This window comes from Pogona vitticeps, chromosome 1 (assembly GCF_051106095.1).
Source record: "Pogona vitticeps strain Pit_001003342236 chromosome 1, PviZW2.1, whole genome shotgun sequence".
Taxonomy (NCBI): Eukaryota; Metazoa; Chordata; class Lepidosauria; order Squamata; family Agamidae; genus Pogona; species Pogona vitticeps.
The window spans coordinates 139,118,820-139,137,323 of record NC_135783.1 but is presented as its reverse complement, the minus strand read 5'-3'; the positions used below and the strand labels follow the sequence as shown (position 1 = coordinate 139,137,323).

The window sequence follows — 18,504 nt, the reverse complement described above, 5'->3', positions numbered from 1 at the left end:
ACGTGATTCTCTTTATTGCTGGAAATAAGCCTGTCTGTTCAATTGGGCTGGTGCAGATGAGGAAGAATTTCACCTCAGCTCATCTTCAAACAGATTCTGAAGATCTGCAGTATAGAAAGACCCAGAATTTTTTTTTTTTTTAAAAGAGAGAAAGCAAAATGGACAGGTTTCCATTTCCATGAGAATAAATGTCAAAAAGCAGCAAAAATAAATGAACGAATAAGTACATTAAAAAAGGAAGCCAGAATGACATAGTAAATAGATCGTCATATTTAGACTAGAGAGATTCCATAAACTGTGCTAAACGGCTTTGGGTGATCAACCTAAATTGACTGCACTGACCTCAGCCACCCACCAATTATGGGATGACGCATGCCCTGCTTCTGGTTCCTAAGCCACGACTGCACTCTAGCATATATTTAAATTATGGCATGCTTTGAGGAGTCTAGAATGGTGTATAAAAATGGATATATCTGTGTTTCTTGTCACAACACACGAGTTCTCAACAAACAAGAGTGTTGTGACAGGAAACTGAGATGTACTTGTCTTTTATACACCATCCTTAGCTCACTGTATGCATGACATAATTAAAATGTAAACTGGAGACCCAGCAGTGGCTCATGGACCAAGACATGCGGGATGTAACAGGAGAGGGAGGGAGGGAGGGAGGGAGAAGGAGCTGCAGTTTGAGAGAATGGAGACTCTTCAAAGACATTAGGCACAGGCCTTATGCCTGTGCCCCAAGTTCTTTTAATACACCGGACTACTGACCATGCAACCAAATAGGATGCCTGAGTATCCACAGTAGTGGTGAGAAGCGCCCACATTCCCACAATGCTTTTCAGTAAGCTCTCCACAGAGGGCCAAATTATACATTGCAGATATAAGCTCCAGCATTAGGAGCCGAAATCTGTCAGTATTTCAAGGGTTTGATTCAAGCAAGCCTTCATGATTAGCAATCAATTTTGCAAAGGAAGTCTACACTTACCTCCCCAAGACCAATTACAAAGCAAGCTAAGGAGAAGGTAAAAAAAAGGGTTCCTGCTGCGACAATCAGATGTCCTCAGCACTTAAGGAAGTCTAACCTTCTAATTATGGGCTATCTGTAGCATATAGGTCAGGGGAAAAGGCCTAACTGATGTACAAAATGGAAGCTTTGGGCTGAGAGAGAGAAATGGTTTACTATGATGAGCTATGCATGCATCAGTCCCAGTGAACCACAAACTGTGTGAACTGGACTGGCTCTTTACCAGGAGTCTCCTTGCATAACGTATTCGCTGAGTAATACTGAATATTGAATCTAGGAAGCTTCTGCACTGAAGCTGAGGGAAGTGCCCATAAACAGGTATGGTAGGGGTATTAGGCAAAACCCAAAGGAAAAAAAATCGGATGGGTAGGGTGTGTGTGTGTGAAAGAGAACACAAGTAGTATGTTTTCCTACACATATATAAAAAGCCTTGTTAATGTACCTACATGAAGAATGCCCCCCAGTAAATGCCCAGTGAACAAGGCCGGCAACATAATCTTATTGCCTTAATTCTTGCTCTGTCTTACTCATCACCTCCAGAGTGTTCATAATCCCCCTCATATTACAGCAATTGCATTGAGAACCCTTCTTTTCCACACTGGGAGCAAAGCCTTTTTTTTCCTTTTGTCTTATAAAGCTTTTGGGGAAACTATTGGGAATGTTTTTGTTGTTGTTGTTGTAATTAGTAACACAATATTCTCAATGCTCTTAACAGTAATCAGATGGAAGTGGCTAGTTAACCACATTATGGCAACACAATTCTGGAAATGTGTTTCGGAAGCTATTTTAAATCATTTGATGCTAAGTACTTATAAAGTGGAATAAAAGACGTCTCTTCAGTGAGGTTTGTGTTTTTTTTAAGGCATAAGCCAGATGGTTTCTATTACAGAAGGAATCACCAAATCTTTTGATCCAAAATTCAGACTTGAATTTCCTTTGAAGTTTTTAATGAGTTTAGTTAATTCCTCCAACCCCTGCAACCATCTAGTACACCTCTGTGTTTTCAGAAACATGTTCCAAAACAATACAAACTTGGGTTTCGAAGCAGACTGTAGAGGCCAGTCCAACAGAATCGGACACTCGACCGCTTCTTTAAAACAGGAGATCTTCCTTTTGCAACAAAATGCATGTTTCAGTGCATATTTACTTGTTCAAAGGTTTTAGGTACCAACCTTCTGTTAAAATTCCACCATGATCTATAATGGGTTAGGAACCTAGTAAAATAGCAATAATCACTACAGCAACTGTTGCAGAGTAAAACAGAGGTGCTAAAAATTATTACATACTTCAGAGGTACAACCACTAAAGACAACAGATCAGTTTAAGAATTATGGGGTTTGTAGTACAAAACATCCAGGAAACCAAGGACTTTCCACCTGGATGCAGATATAAAGTAAAACTCCCTGGGGGGGGATGTTCAACAAAACAGGGGCCCACAGCTGATGGTACCTTAAATCCAATGGACACCTCAAAGAGTAGGGGCATCAAGAGAAAGGGGTTCAACAGATCTGATACTGAGCTGCCTGCTACCCTTCTCCCTGAACAGATAAATCATTCACTGTCTTACTAGAACTCCACTTCTGTTTGCTGATCCTGTTAGGAAGGACACCAGGGTTGAAGCTGTTGAAAGACCCAGGAGAATAGGGTTCCCAAATCTCAGATATTGACTGGAGTCTCAGGAAACTATGCTTCTCCAGATATCCAAACTGACAGACTAATTTCACTATGACTGGTTCTGGAGAAAAAACTTGGACTTTTTTCTTACTTTAGAAGCTGGGCGCACCCAGCCCTCCACCCATTTCCAGCTAGTGCTATTTCCTTTGAACTGGTGGTGAGCTTTCCAAAAGTCGCCGCAACAGAATGGGGCTTAGAAAGACTCCATCAGTGTCACCTATGGTGAAAATAAGGCAATCTCACGCGAGGCCTTCTGAGAACTGGAACAACTAGTGCAAAAAGTGGGTGCATTTAACCACCTGGTCACATGCTATGGGGAAAAATAAATATCCTGTCCCCCCACCCCACCCCATTCTGCATTGTCGTACAAGCTGGTTAGCTGGGTTTTACTCAGATTCTATTGAGTATTTTCTAATGTACATTACTATAGTGGCCTTTTAGGCCAGATGGGCGGGGTATAAATCAAATAAATAAAAAAAATAAAATAAATATATTAGAGACAGCCATCTTGAGGCAGAAGACCAGATGGCCCTCTTCTCCCCATTCCACACATAGCAACTGACGGTACTGGCAAACAGTGAGGTGTAGGGAGACAGTAGGCTAGTTCAGGAGATTCAGGACAAACCATGTAAGGACGCGCTGTTCTAGCCTCCCATAGAAGGGGGAACACCTAGAGAGCTCAGGAGGAACAGCCCCAAGGCTGCCATCACTGCCTTGCAAAATCTTCACCTCAGGCACTTGCCTCACTTTGCCTAACGGAGGGGCTGTCTGTCCTGATATCCCTTTGTTTAACACTGCATGCCCACTTATCAGCCCTTGATGAGAGTTTTAGATCCAGAGTTAGTCAGCATTTGAGTAGACCACTGAGATCGGTGGGGCCAATGAAACTCTGACTAATTAACAACCCACTTCTTTCAATGGGTCTGACCATGACTCTTGTTGGACCGAGGCCAATAAATCTCAACACTTGTCTTGTTTGATTTTGAGAGCCTATTGCCAGCATGCATGCCCTGGGGCAGCCATTGGCCTGAACCGAAGGGAGCACCTCACCCCAAAATAGAGGAGAGGGGCACTCCCCTTCCCACTTGGACCCCAACCTACCAGTATTTATCCCTGTGATTGTATGAACTGATAAACGTAAGAATACTGACAGTTGAAATGAGAACTATCTGTAGCTTGTAGCGCAACGCTCACAGTGAGGTAATTTTAATGCCCATTTTCAGCAGGCTTTCTCCATGCACCACACTTGTAACACAAATGTCTCGGGAAGATTCTTTTCTTTCCCTTACCATAATAAATAGTTAATGAAAACATTTTTAAAGTATTTTGTAGCATAAAATAATTCCAGGAACTGAACTGGTGAATTTTTATTGAAGCTGTTTTCCTTGATGATATCCCTTAAGGTTTCATTTTTATTCTGGACCATTTTCTTTTATCTTCTTCTGTGGTTTAAAGCCTCTTCTCCCCCCCCCCCTTTTCAGTAATTAGTTTTTATAGCACTTTGCAAACTTTCACTTGTGTTTGCATCTGGAGAGCACAGCTAATTCAGGCACAATAAGACAGAGTCATCTATGTTGGCATTCAGAGCTGAAAAGACTAGTTTCTGTGCAGAAGCAGAGTGCTCAAGAATGTTCAGAATTAGACCTCTGCCATGGCCCGATGCCCCTATATGGGTTGCTGCTCAACTCTGACAACACACTTTACAGTCTTGACTTCAGGAGAGGAGTATATTTTTTATTTTATTTTTTAACTGCAGTTACTTCTTTGCTTACCTGGTAGGTATAGGAGGAAGAATAATACTTGAATGTAATGCACCGCAGCAGTGCTGCTGCTAGAGGGTGATAGATCCATATCATCTTCAGTAATCCATAGACAATTCCCAAGTGGGTGTGAGCTTGGCCTGATAAGTACTGGAGAGTGATGTATTAGGCCACATGGGTTCGCCTACTGACCCACCATCACCAACATAAATGGATCAAGTACAATTGGGATGTCTACTGAACATTTCTTGGGGTTTAATTGTATTGAATTTTGCTGCCCTGGTTCACAAGAAAGAAGAAAGACGGGGAGAAGCAAAAGTTCGTTAGCCCCACCTTTTGTTGACTTTGGTTTCCCTTCCATTAGTTACACCGCTCTCCTAATGTATGCCAGCCACACTCCCAGCCAACTCCAAAGTCCACATGAATTATGATATATGTTGCAAATGATTGCTGAATTTTTCATCACTTCTGCAAGAGTTGACAGAATTCTCTGCAACTACAGCTCATTCCATTGCAATCTATTCATTCATTCACCCTTTTGCTTCCAATACTGCCAAAGGGTACTGATTAGTTCTCCAGAGTTTAAAAAAAAACCTGGAGAGAAAAGCAAAGATGAGGAATAGATAATTCCACATATATTCAGGACCTGCTTTGTAGATGAAAAGTTTGAACAATTTAACAAAAACCAGGCCATTCTATGTTTTCTTTGCCTCAGTGTGAGAACTTTAGTGTCCCAATACCTCTTAAACTATTTGATGAGAGACTAATAGCCTGACAGGCTAACACTTCACTTCCTTCCAATTAGGAGATTTTAACATCAAAGCCAAGGTCTTCCACTCAACAAGGGCTTAGTTGAATGAATTATCGGAGGAAAATAAGTCCAGTAGTTTCTTGTTCCTTCCCACTACCTCCAGCACCTCCTCCCTTGTGGAAGTGCATAGTTCAGTGCAGGCTTTAATAAGATGTTTGAGGTCAAAAGGTTTTGGTCCCTCACTGTGAGCGCTAGAAAACTGCCAGAGTGTTTCAATATCTGTGAGGTGTGTAATGTAATCAAGCAAAGCTGAAAATGCTGTGAGGCAACGTCATGCCGTTGACTACCGCTTGGAAGCCTCCTGTGGGTTGTTAAAAGCCAAGACCATGGCAGCATTTAGCTATGAATCTTACCTGTTGCCCTTTCAATGTTCTGAAACTGAATGTGTGCCACATTTCGGAGCAAAATGAGGAGGGCTGTCCAAACAGCAGGCCTCTAATACATCCGCTGGTTCTATACAGGCCAGCATGACAAGAGGGATACCGATTGATCTGGCTGGCGCTCCTGTTGAAGCTCTGGTTGACGGATGGTTCACTGCCGCCACTAGGGCTGTAGACACGTTCACTGCTAATCATCCTCTCTGTTGTGGAACTCGTTCATCGCCCTGGTTCGCCCAGCGGCTGAGAGCTATGAAGCAGATGAGGAGAAGACTAGAGAGCAATTGGAGGTGGGACCCGATGGGAAATAACTTAAAACCTGTCAAGATCGCATCCAACCTTTATCTTTCTAAGATAAAGGCTGCAAAGAGAGCTTACTTCGCTGTCCAGATAAGCGAAGCTTTCAACCAGCAGGCAGTTATTTCGTATAGTACACAACCTATGCAGAATTGGTCACAGTGATTGGCCTCCCTCTAGTATCTCACCTGACCAATTTGCAGCTTTTTAAAAATCTAAAGTGGAGGTCATCTGCCAGGACCTATAGCCCTATTTGAAACCAGTAGATCGAGCAGAGACACCCAGCGCTCTGTCTTGTCCGATAAAGATCACCCACTTTCAGCTGGTGATGTCACTTGAGGTTGACAAGGTGCTTGACTGCTGTCGTGCCACCTCCTCCTCCCTTGACCCTTGCCTAGACTGGCTAATCAAAGCAGCCAGGCCCGTAACAACCAAATGGGCCACTGCTATAATAAATGGGTCTCTCCAGGAAGGCAGGGTTCCCCTTGCCCTCAAGGAGACACTCATTAGGCCCATTAGGAAGAAACTGAGCTTGGCGGTGGATGACATTGACAATTATAGGCCCGTCGCCAATGTTTCTTTCCTTAGCAAGGTAGTAGAGAGGGTCGTTGACGATCCGCTGTAGGCTCTCTTGGATGAGACCAATGCCCTGGATCCATTCCAGTCGGGCTTCAGGCTACGCCATGGCATGGAAAAGGCATTGGTTGCCCTGCTTGATGACTTTTTGGGGGAGGCTGACGGGGGCAAAATGTCCTTATTGGTTCTCCTTGATATCTCAGCCACCTTTGATACTGTCGACCACGGTATCCTCTGGGGAGGCTCTCTGAGTTGGGGATTGGTGGTCTAGCTCTTCCTTGGCTCCAATACTTCTTGGAGGACTGCCCCCAGAGAGTACAGCTTGAAGGGAGGGTCTCGACCCCGTGGAGCCTCAATTGTGGGGTGCTGCAGGGTTCCATCATCTCCCCAATGCTGTTTAATATCTATATAAGGCCGCTGAGTGAGATTATCAAGGGGTGTGGTGCTTTGTGTCACCAGTATGCTGATGACACCCAGCTCTACGTCTCCTTTTTTCCAACAGCACTGGATGCCGTTGCATCCCTTGAGCGCTGCGTGGGGGCTGTACAGCAATGAATGCAGGAGAATTGACTGAGGTTGAACCTGGACAGAGGTCCTGAGGGTGGGCGCCCATTCGATCAGTGGTTTGGGGAGCTCGCTCTCTTTTGAGGGGGCAACTCTCACTATGAAGAGTGTGGTCCGCAGGTTGGGGGTCCATCTTGACCCAGCACTTACCATGGAGTCCCAGGTGGCGTCTGTGGTTTGTTCTGCTCACTTACATCTTCAGCAGATTGCCCAGCTGTGCTGCTATCTTGATGTTGGGTAGCTCACCACTCCGGTCCATGTGCTTGTAGTCTCAAGATTAGACTACTGCAATGTTCTCTGTGTGGGGCTGCCCTTGATACTGATGCAGAAGATAGAAATGGTCCAGAACATGACCACCAGACTATTAACTGGGGTGAAAAGATATCAGCATTTCCCCCCCACTCTGGTAGCCTTATACTGGTTACCCATTTGTTTTTGCATTAGGTATTATGGTATTAATGATTACATATAAAGCCCTAAGCAGTTTTGGGCCTCGATACCTGGCAGAGTGCCTGTCCTCACTTAGCTCTACTCAAGCCAGACTGGGCAGCTGAGGGGCTTAACTCAGAGAGAGGCCCAGAAGGAGAGAACAAGAAACTGGGCCCTCTCAGCAGTGGCCCCTCAACTTTGAAAGACCTTACCCCCGGAGATCTGACTGGCACCCTCGCTGGAAATTTTTAAAAACAAGTTGAAGACTTAGTTCTTCCGGCAGGCCTTCCCCTCTCCCTTTACATAGCTTCCTTTTCCCATCTTGGATCCTGTTTTCTTTATTGATCTTTATTGATCTTAACAACGAAGTTATTCCAATGCTGTTTTTATCTTTGTATTCTGTAAGATGTCCAGAGTAGATTCCCAAATCTAGATGGGCAGGGTAAAAGTGGAACAAATAAATAAAATAAATAAAATAAGATTCCAACTCCAAGAAGTATATCGTGTGAAAATCATAAATGTTTTGGGGTCCCCCCCTTTCATTTTTTTCAAGCCTGCCTTACAAAAGGCAACAAAGCCACATTTACTATTTAAACCTATGAGTCTGGGTATACTTCTGAAGGGACGGTGTCAATAGGGTAAGCCAAACAAAATGATTGCAGGGCCTTATTAAGGCAGGAATTGGCAGGCAGGATAGTAAACCTTCCAACTAAACAATCTGGGACACACTCTCAGGGCTTGCCCTACCATTGGGCAAGATGAGACTGTCACCCATGGCAACAGATGCTGAGAGAAAGTCTTGGCTTTCTAGAGACATCAGCAGTGACTATATCCTGGTTTTCCTCTTAAAAAATGAACTAATCCCTTTAAATATTTCTCAAGAGGGTCTTCCTTTCCTTTCCTTTCCTTTCCTTTCCTTTCCTTTCCTTTCCTTTCCTTTCCTTTCCTTTCCTTCCCTTCCCTTCCCTTTCCTTTTTCCTTTCCTTTCCTTTTTCCTTTCCTTTCCTTTTTCCTTTCCTTTCCTTTTTCCTTTCCTTTCCTTCCTTCCTTCCTTCCTTCCTTCCTTCCTTCCTTCCTTCCTTCCTTCCTTCCTTCCTTCCTTCCTTCCTTCCTTCCTTCCTTCCTTCCTTCCTTCCTTCCTTCCTTCCTTCCTTCCTTCCTTCCTTCCTTGTATTTTGACACCACTCCCCTAAATTGGGGGGCAGACAAGGGCAAAAAGGTGGGCAGAGGTGGCTCTTTCAAAGATACACTGGCTTATCCAAGTAATGGAAACATTACTTGTTTGGCCTACAATTAAAAAATGTGAATTCTGGGAGTTGAAGTCGAAACAGCAAACCACCACCACCACATTTCCAGGCTCTTGTCTGGTTTCAGGTTTGGCTCCTAAAATCTCAGGGAATGGGGTGTTACTGACAACCTATTCATATATAATTTTCATACATGCCCCATATTCATACTTGCATTATTGATAGGTGGCGAACAGTTACAGCCTTATCTTCTCTCTTCTTCATAAAAGCTTTCTCCCCCACCAAACACCACATGGCTGTATCTGCACAAAAATGAGGGTTAAAGTGTTAAATCAAACAAAACAACCTTGAGCAGTGTGAATGTTCAGAAACATTCTGTATCACCTAGGCAGCTGAGCTAATTAACTGCTAAGGAAGACCCATCCCCATCAGCCAAAGGCTCTCACACCAGTAACGATAAGAGATTTCAAAAGAACTGCAGAATGCTTTTGTTCCAGGGTTGTTGTTGTTGTTTTTAATGACAAGATTTTGTATCTTATATTTTCTTGATTTTGATGCTTCTGTAACTGCTCTACAATCCTGGTAAATGTCTCAAAAGCTAGCATGAATTTTGACAATAGATATAAAGGTAACCTGCCTCCAATAAAAAGCTGGTTTGAATACCCAATTATTTTTCTAGCAACCTCTAGTTCTAGCCTATAGTGTCATTTAAATGGCTAGATAAACAGAACTTACTGCTTGATAAGGTCTTGCTATGAGGGAGTAGCTATTTAAGGCATCATCTGGGAGTTTATAGGTCACAACCCAGCACAGTAACGAGTTCATTGCATAACTTTCCAGCAGGGGTAGTGGTGGCCAAGTAATTATTTTATTTATTTACTTTATTCTTAGCCCACCTTTCTCCTTAAAAAGTACCCCAGGTGGCTTACAACAATTAAAAGGGGAGGTATATAAGCACCACACTTTGCTTTGCTTTGCTTTTTTTTTTTTTTACAGGTTTGAATGAACATTATGACGAAGATGATGCAAAAAAAAAAAAAAATGGAACCAGGCCATCTTGTTAAATGAAACACACCATTGTGGTACTTCGTGAGTGCTACATAAATTACGGCTGTGCACAAATAGTCTTTCCAAAGTCCCCACTCTGTTTGGGGCCAAAGAAATAGAAGAGGCCAGGGTGCCTCATTTCTCCTAAAGAAGCCAACGTTTTCTTTGCGATGGGGCTCAACACCAGCTGTGGTACGTTCTCTTTCCCTCAAAGGAAGGTGTTGGTGGGATTTTGCCCCACTTCTACCGCAAGTGGCAACAGCATCAACTACCTTGGCATCCGACGGGTTGCTCTCTCCATGGCGCCCTCTGTGCAGTGGCCTTCCAGGGCACAGTGGAACTCCATGATGGTGGTGGCAACCATTCTCTTCAGGCTGTGGTGTGGACAGGGCCAGTGTGCTTCTCTCTTGTGTCATTTCAACCTCTTTTTTTGAACCCCCAAATAGGATGTGCATCTTTCTGCTTTTCCTTTGACTCTTCCCCCACCCCACCCCTGTCCGATCAGTAGGCTGCTGAGGAAGGTCAGATAATCTTGCTGATCACTTCCAGTAGGCTTTGACTCTTGCTGGATTATTGATTGCTTTTTGTGGGCTTTTGAAATTAAGCAAAGGGCTGCAGAGTGCAAATCCCTTATTTGGAACCATCTTTGCTGTTTCTGGTAATAGAGGGCTGCTTCAAGAATGCTCCATAGGATTCACATACATGAACGTGGATGTTGTTTTACGAAGGAGGAGGAGAAGCATTTACTGATTTTTCCCACCCAAATATCTATAGCATTTCATAGCCAGACCAAGCTGTAGTCAGGTTAGGTCATTTAGATATTATTAATATATCTCCCATAAATGCCTTAAGGCAATCAGCACGGTAAATCAGAATAATTCGACGTCATTATTTTAAATGAACTACTGTATTAGTAGGTCTCCTTTCTAGGAGCCACATTAAGCCAGCAACATCTACACAGAAATTGGGAGAGAAAAAAAGAAACTGTTTTTAAAAATGATAACGGAGGCCTGTGGCTTGTAGCGAAACATCTCACTGAGTTTTTGGATGTTTCTCCTTGACTGGCTGCAGCTGAACAGAAGATCATTCTGAGGATTTTTTTTTTTTTTTTTGGCATTTCCTGGTTAATCTCGTTACACCAAAATAAAAAAGAAAGGAAGAAAAAGGAAAAAAAGAGGGAGGGGTTAATATGCTGCTCCCTACCAGTAAAAGACAACAATTCTCGTATCACAAATGGGGACTGAAGTATTCTTTTTGAAGAGGAATGACATGATTTAATAATAACTCATCTTCCCCTTCTTTAAATGATTTTTGAGGATTGTAATGCTCAGCAGGAGGGCTGCAGAGGCCCTGTAATAAAAAGCGACAGTTCTGATCGCTCGGTGTCATGCCTGTTCCCTCTCCTGGGTGCTCAGTTGTCTTCTTCCCTTTTATCTTCCCTGGCCTCCTCAGGGGCTAGGCAATATCCAGGAGCAAAGGAACTAGGCTGCTATCTCACATGTCCAGCTGGTGCGCCTTTTTCAACAGATTGAAGATCAGATAACTTTGTAGAGTCGAGGCTAGTGTTACAGGCTAAACAATTCAAAGGGTGATGTACGGAAAAGTTCCACTAATTACTGGATTATTAATGTAGATATCAAAAGTGCATGCTAACTCCCAGCTGACAACCATCATAAAAGCACGCACGTGATACATGTTGAGTTGTGATGACCAAAGGCGGCATGCGGCTAGAGTGATTGGTGAGCTCTGGGTATTAAAGAGTGTTGGACTAGTAATGGTTTCATCATTACTAGTGGTTTGATCTAGAATCCATGTATTTGTTTTTCTGGTAACCCAAGGCATCTGTATAGGTCTCCTCCAACACCAATAAATTTCCAATAAATTGATTTCTTTAATATCAACTTTGTGCATTGCCCAGCTTTCTCATCTGTGCATAGTAACTGGAAACGCCACCACATGGATGGTCTTGGTCTTCAGAAACATATTCTTAGACTTAAAGATCATGGCTGGTTCATCCGTAGCTGTCCTTCCCAGTCTCGGTCTTCTTCTCATTTCTTGATTGCAGCATCCATTTTGAATAAGGATTGAAACAAGGGATAGAACAGTAGTTCCCAATCTTGGGTCCTGAGATGTTCTTGGACTACAGCTTCCAGAAATCGTGGCCAGCGCAGCTCGTGGGGAAGACTTTTGGGAGTTTTAGTCCAAGAACATCTCAGGACCCAAGGTTGGGAACCACTGGGATAGCAAGTCTTTAACTATTCGACGTCTTCATTTACAACTTTAAATCCAATTTTCTGTGGCGATTACTTTATCTTCCTAACTTTAGGATGTAATCCTGCTTTTGCGGCATCTTCTTCAATCTTCCTCAGTAAGTCATTCAAGTCACTACTCTTTTCTGCCAGTAATGTGATACTGTTCCTGTCGCTTTCAGATAATAAGGTAAATTCTGCAACTGTTACAGAAAGAAGTCTTGTTTTATGAGGCTGCTAATTGTAGGACTCTGAATAGAGTAAAAAAAATTGAATCCCAATTGCAGAATGCAAGCAATTTGAGAGATGGTGTTACCAAGGAGATTTAGACCATAGATCAGCTGAAGGCTATATCTTCTTTGGAAGCAGCATTTTGAAATGGAATGAAAATCCATGTCTACTCTGGTCTGTGTGTACAAGTGAATCTGTTCAGAAGCAGGTCCAAAATCTGTATGTGAATTGACTATGTAGCTGTACAAATAACTAAAACAATAGAATGTGAACTCCTAATTACTGCCACATAAATTACCATGGCATACCTGCTATCGTCACATACCAATCCTGTAATCATTTATCATTCCTACAACCTAATCTACAATAGAAATAAAACAAATCACATGCGTGCATGTGTTTATATATAACCACCACACATATATCACTGTTGTATCATCTGTTCTTAAAAGAAAACAAATTTCATTGAGAGCAAAAAGTTGTCATTAAAGCTATTTGCCCCCAAAGTAAGTAAATTCAACTTGCTCCCCCCCCATAAAAAAAAAACTATGGGCACACAGATGGAACCTCCTTGTATCTTAACTTCCAATCCATGTAAGCACAAGTGATAAGTTCCACTCTTTGATTCCCTGAAGAGGAAAAAACCTTGCTTCCCTAGGACTAAGCCTATTATATATAATGAGCCTTCCTCTCCCCAAGTATGGATCTATTGGACTGGATTAATAAGTAACTTTGAGTAGGATTTGGTTGCAGATCCACTGTATACAGATGCTGATACTATCAACACCTGGACTTAATTTCATTTCTTCCTTTAGTGATGGTTTGCGGGATTATACTGGGTGGCGTAGTGGGGGAGTGAGGATTAAGTTTCAAGAGAGATGGATCAATGTGCCCACATTTTGAGTGAGAAGGGGGTTAATCCATGATCTGTGATTTCCTTAACTTTGGGGTTTGTACTGAGTTCCAGAAAAGGTAACTGTGTTCCAAAGTTCTTAATATGGGCAGAAATACCACATACCAGAGGAACGTTTTTTATTTCTGATTTCAGTTTTGTTTGTAATTTCTCCCCCCCCCCCCTGTTCAGATTGTCATTTTGGAGACTATCTGAAGCTAAACTGGTATATTGATTATAGTAATAAGTTAAACAAAAACTATAACTTTTAAGCTAGGCTTGAAATCAGCGCCAAATTTAGCACAGCTATCAAAGACAGTCTGCTTTTACCTTGTGCCAATTTATCAAGAAATTGTGACTACTGATAACAAATCAAAAACAAAACAGCCATGTGGTCCATAAATGTAATCTTCAGAACTGGATGTAAATTGGGTATTGCAGCTTCTGGGTTACATATGTAACATTTTGTGATCCTAATAAAATTCTGAAACTGTTATCAAATTGTATTATTTGCTGTGTGAGGTTTTTTTTTGTTACTTTTACGTTGTTACCTTAAAAAAAAAAATCCAGAGCCCCAAATACAAAAGCTTAATTGTTAAAAGAAGTCATCCTTGACTCCCAGTCCAAACCCAGTTGTCTGCTGTAACTCTGCTCTAATTTATATTGTGTGAGCTCAATGTGGTGCAGAGATGACATGAATCCTTCCTCCTGAACTATTTTTAAAAAAGAAATAAAGGAAATATTGTAGTCCAGTAGATCATCTTCATAGAGGAACATGACGTCCATGTACCCACAATGCAAAATCTCACCACCAAAGGTTTTGAAGTAGCTGTCTAAAAAGGGCAAGAAGAAGGTGTTCAGACAGCATCATCAGATAAGGGGAACAATTGCTTACTCATTCCAGCCGGCCTCTCAGCTGTGTGCTTTGTTGGTGAGCCACAGAATACATTCTTCGTGTGTTTAGTCGTTTAGTCGTGTCCGACTCTTCGTGACCCCATGGACCAGAGCACGCCAGGCCCTCCTGTCTTCTACTGCCTCCCGGAGTTGCGTCAGGTTCATGTTGGTTGCTTCGCAGACACTGTCCAGCCATCTCATCCTCGGTCGTCCCCTTCTCCTCTTGCCATCACACCTTCCTAACATCAAGGTTTTTTCCAAGGACTCTTTTCTTCTCATGAGATGGCCAAAGTACTGGAGCCTCAGCTTCAGGATCTGTCCTTCAAGTGAGCATTCAGGGTTGATTTCCTTTAGAACTGATAGGTTTGTTCTCCTTGCAGTCCAGGGGATTCTCAAGAGTCTCCTCCAGCACCACAATTCAAAGGCATCAATTCTTCGGCGGTCTGCTTTCTTTATGGTCCAGCTCTCACTTCCATACATCACGACAGGAAAAACCATAGCTTTGACTATTCGGACTTTTGTTGGCAAGGTGATGTCTCTGCTTTTCAAGATGCTGTCAAGATTTGTCATCGCTTTCCTCCCAAGAAGAAGGCGCCTTTTAATTTCAGGGCTGCTGTCTCCATCTGCAGTGATCATGGAGCCCAGGAAGATAAAATTTGACACTGTCTCCATATCTTCCCCTTCTATTTCCCAGGAGGTGATGGGACCAGTGGCCATGATCTTAGTTTTTTTGATGTTGAGTTTCAGACCGTTTTTTGCACTCTCCTCTTTCACTCTCATTACAAGGTTCTTTAATTCCTCCTCACTTTCTGCCATCAGAGTGGTATCATCTGCATATCGGAGGTTGTTGATATTTCTTCCGGCAATCTTAATTCCGGCTTGGGTTTCTTCCAGTCCAGCCTTCCGCATGATGTATTCTGCATATAAGTTAAATAAGCTGGGGGACAATATACAGCCTTGCCGTACTCCTTTCCCAATTTTGAACCACTCAGTTGTTCCATGACCAGTTCTAACTGTTGCTTCCTGTCCCACATATAGGTTTCTCAGGAGACAGATAAAGTGGTCAGGCACTCCCATTTCTTTAAGAACTTGCCATAGTTTGCTGTGGTCCACACAGTCAAAGGCTTTCGCATAGTCGATGAAGCAGAAGTAGATATTTTTCTGGAACTCTCTGGCTTTCTCCATAATCCAGCGCAAGTTAGCAATTTGGTCTCGAGTTCCTCTGCCTCTTCGGAATCCAGCTTGTACTTCTGGGAGTTCTCGGTCCACATACTGCTGAAGCCTACCTTGTAGGATTTTGAGCATAACCTTGCTAGCGTGCGAAATGAGTGCAATTGTACGGTAGTTGGAGCATTCTTTGGCATTGCCTTTGTTTGGGATTCTTCACACCCTGACAAAAAGACAAATGTTAGAGGAAATAGGCTATCAGGTAAAAAGCAGCACGGTGGTGCTAAACTGAATTGCCCCATTAGACTCAGCCAAAGAGATGAGAATCTGAAAGAACACCTTTGGGGTAATTTAGATGGAAGTTGAAAAGTTCATTTACATATCACCTCTATTCTGCTCCACAACATTGTGCCTCATAGGCCACAGTTGTGTGCTTAAATTGCCATCTGCCAAATAAATTAGCAATGGATGAAAAGGGAAGGAAGACATAGCTGTATGTACATTACTTGAGGTAAGCCTCATGGAACACAGTACAACTTCTTTTCCAGGAAAACTTGTGTAAACTTAGGCTGCTCAATTTCCAATGTTTTATTTTCTAGCATTGGTCTCTTCCCTCCTTAGGGGTGGGTTTTGAAATATTTAACACGTCATAGGAAAAAGTATGTCAGTAGTCAATTCAGAAGTATAAAGGAAGAAACTTTTGGGGAACTATTTTAAGTGACTCTGTTTGCCACTCTTCCCCCCCCCCAAAAAAAGACTACTTTTTTTGGGTCTAATTTTAATTTAGAGTGTGATCCTGGAAACAGGCATAACTTTTTCACCTCTGTAGAGCAATCGGTCCTGCAGGTCTTTTCTCCTCAAAACTAGGCCGTGAAGCAATAGTCGCTATGGCAACCATATGCAAAAGAACAATAAGAGAAAGCCTTGTCCTGATGAAACTTCACAGCCGATCTCAACAATGCTTCATGAAACTGTAATTAGGTTTGTGTTGAAACATCTCTAGTTTTTTCTGCTCTGATCAGTAGACAGAAATCGCTGTGATTTCTCATTTACATTATCTCTGACATAAATTTCTGCCTGCACATATGTATGCACACACATACACAATTCAAACTAGCTTAAAATAGTGTCTTAATAAGACTGCCAAGAATCAGCAAATGTTGCTGCATGAGAACACCAACATACAGCAGTCCTCAGAGGGATACCAGAACCAAGGTCTGCAGTCACAACACTTCTTTTTACCAAGCATTCTGAATAAAACTCAGTGGAAGCATTAAGTAAACTTCTAAATAGAGCAGGTTTTTGTTTCTTTGGTGCATGAAGTTGATTTTAAATGGGTGAGAAATGTGGGCTCAAAAATGGCGGGGTAGGAGCAACTGGGCTTAATTCCTAGTCAGGGTGAGCTGAAATAGCAGGAGTGACATTGAATCCTTTCCCACTCTATGATTCTATTACCGCTGCTGAGCTGCTGAACGCTCACAGGAGGTTGCTCCCTAAACCATAAAATAAATACGTTTTCTTCAGCTGGTCCTACCCTCCCTGAACCAGATCCAAGTAAAGACTTGCATAAACACAACATAGGCAAGAAAGCCTGAATGGTAGAACTGGATGGATGGACAGGCAGGGACAGATATTTGTTGACGTTACAGAGAAGTGCCAGCCTGCTCTAATATTTAGGGTTTTGAACCAGAACTAGGGGACCGTTCAGATCCCAACTAAGCTTAGACTTATGGCAACCTTCACCAGAGTTTCCTAGGTATAAAGTGCTCAAAAAATTTGCTTGATTAAGATACTGTGCACTTTGACTCAAAAGACTGGGAGGCACGTTTTGCTGCTTTGCTTCAGGCAACGAAATGTCTTAGCAGTTGTATAACAGAATTTTTCTTTCTTCTTTCCTTTCTACAACTCCTCTAATCTCCTCTGCAAGGAGCTGAAGGGGAGAAGCTGAAATCAACACTCCCCATTCCCCTGGCAATCATGTAGCAACTCCCACTGAACCTTCCCCCATTATCAGTGGATCCACAGTTGGTTATGGAATCTTATTCAGAGAATGCTTATCAGTGGCTCTCTGTCAAACTGGGAGGAAGTAACAAGCAGGGAACCACAGGATTCAGTCCTGGGCCCAGTGCTCTGCAGCACTTTTATTAAGGACTCAGATGAGGGGGTGCAGGGAATGCTTGTCAGATCCACTGATGACACAAAATTGAGTAGAATAGGTAATAACTTGGAAGGCAGAACCAAAACTCAAAAAGATCTTGATAAGGCTGGAACACTGGACTGAAAACAAGCAAATGAAATTTAACAGGCACAAGTGCAAATTCCTATGCCTAGAGGAAAAAAAACACACACACAAATACAGTTACAAGATGGGGGATACTTGGCTCATTAAAACTCTCTGTGAGAAGGATCTTAGAATTGCTGTAGATCACAAGTGGAATATGAGCCAATAGTGTGATATGTTTGGGGGGGGGAGATAGTTTAGGCTGCATTAACGTAAGTATCATCTCCAAATCATGCAAAGTACTATTTGGAACTGTTTAGGCATCATCCTGAATGCTGTCCTGTTCACACCGCGTTTGAAGAAGGATGCAGACAAACTGGAGCAGGTTCAGAGGAGGGTAAGAAGGATAATCAGGGGGCTGGAAGTCAGACCCTATAAGGAAAAACTGAAAGAATTGGGCATGTTTAGCCTTGAGAAAAGAAGACTGAGATATGATAGCATTTTTCAAATACTTGAAAGGCTGTCACACAGAGGAGGGGCAGTATCAATTCTCAATCACCTCAAGTGCAGGACACGCAACCATGGGCTTCAGCTACAGGAAGCCAGATTTAGGCTGAATATCAGGACAAACTTCTTAACTGTTAGAGCAGTACGACAATGGAACCCATGATCTCGGGAGGTGGTGGGCGTTCCAATGCTGGAGGCATTCAAGAGAAAATTGGACAACCATCTGTTAGATCTGCTTCGTCTTGGATTCCTAAACTGGGCAGGGGAATTGGACTTGATGACTTTATAGGCCCCTTCCAACTCCATTATTCTGTGATTCTATTATTTCCCTCCCTCTTTTACTGGGGATCTTTCGAGAACAGAAATTCTAAAACAAATTAATTAACATCAGAATAAGTTGTTGCATTCATAGTTTTCTGAGAAATGTTTCTGTTTTATTGAACAGCAAAACAGCAAGATGGGAAGTGGAAGAGATAGAAGATGAGTGGGATTCCTCAATCTGCCGCAGAGCCGTTCAGTGACAAGAGTATTGAA

General features: G+C 42.6%; 1 long non-coding RNA gene across 1 annotated transcript; it reads right to left on the bottom strand.

Annotated features, from left to right (window-relative positions):
• Nucleotides 1-8,671: 8,671 nt before the first annotated feature.
• On the bottom strand, nucleotides 8,672-14,135 carry LOC144587503 (uncharacterized). Its single transcript, XR_013542661.1, has 2 exons — nucleotides 14,077-14,135; nucleotides 8,672-9,064 (listed from the first exon to the last, which is right to left on the bottom strand). It is a non-coding gene; the product is annotated as an uncharacterized LOC144587503 (long non-coding RNA).
• Nucleotides 14,136-18,504: the final 4,369 nt, after the last annotated feature.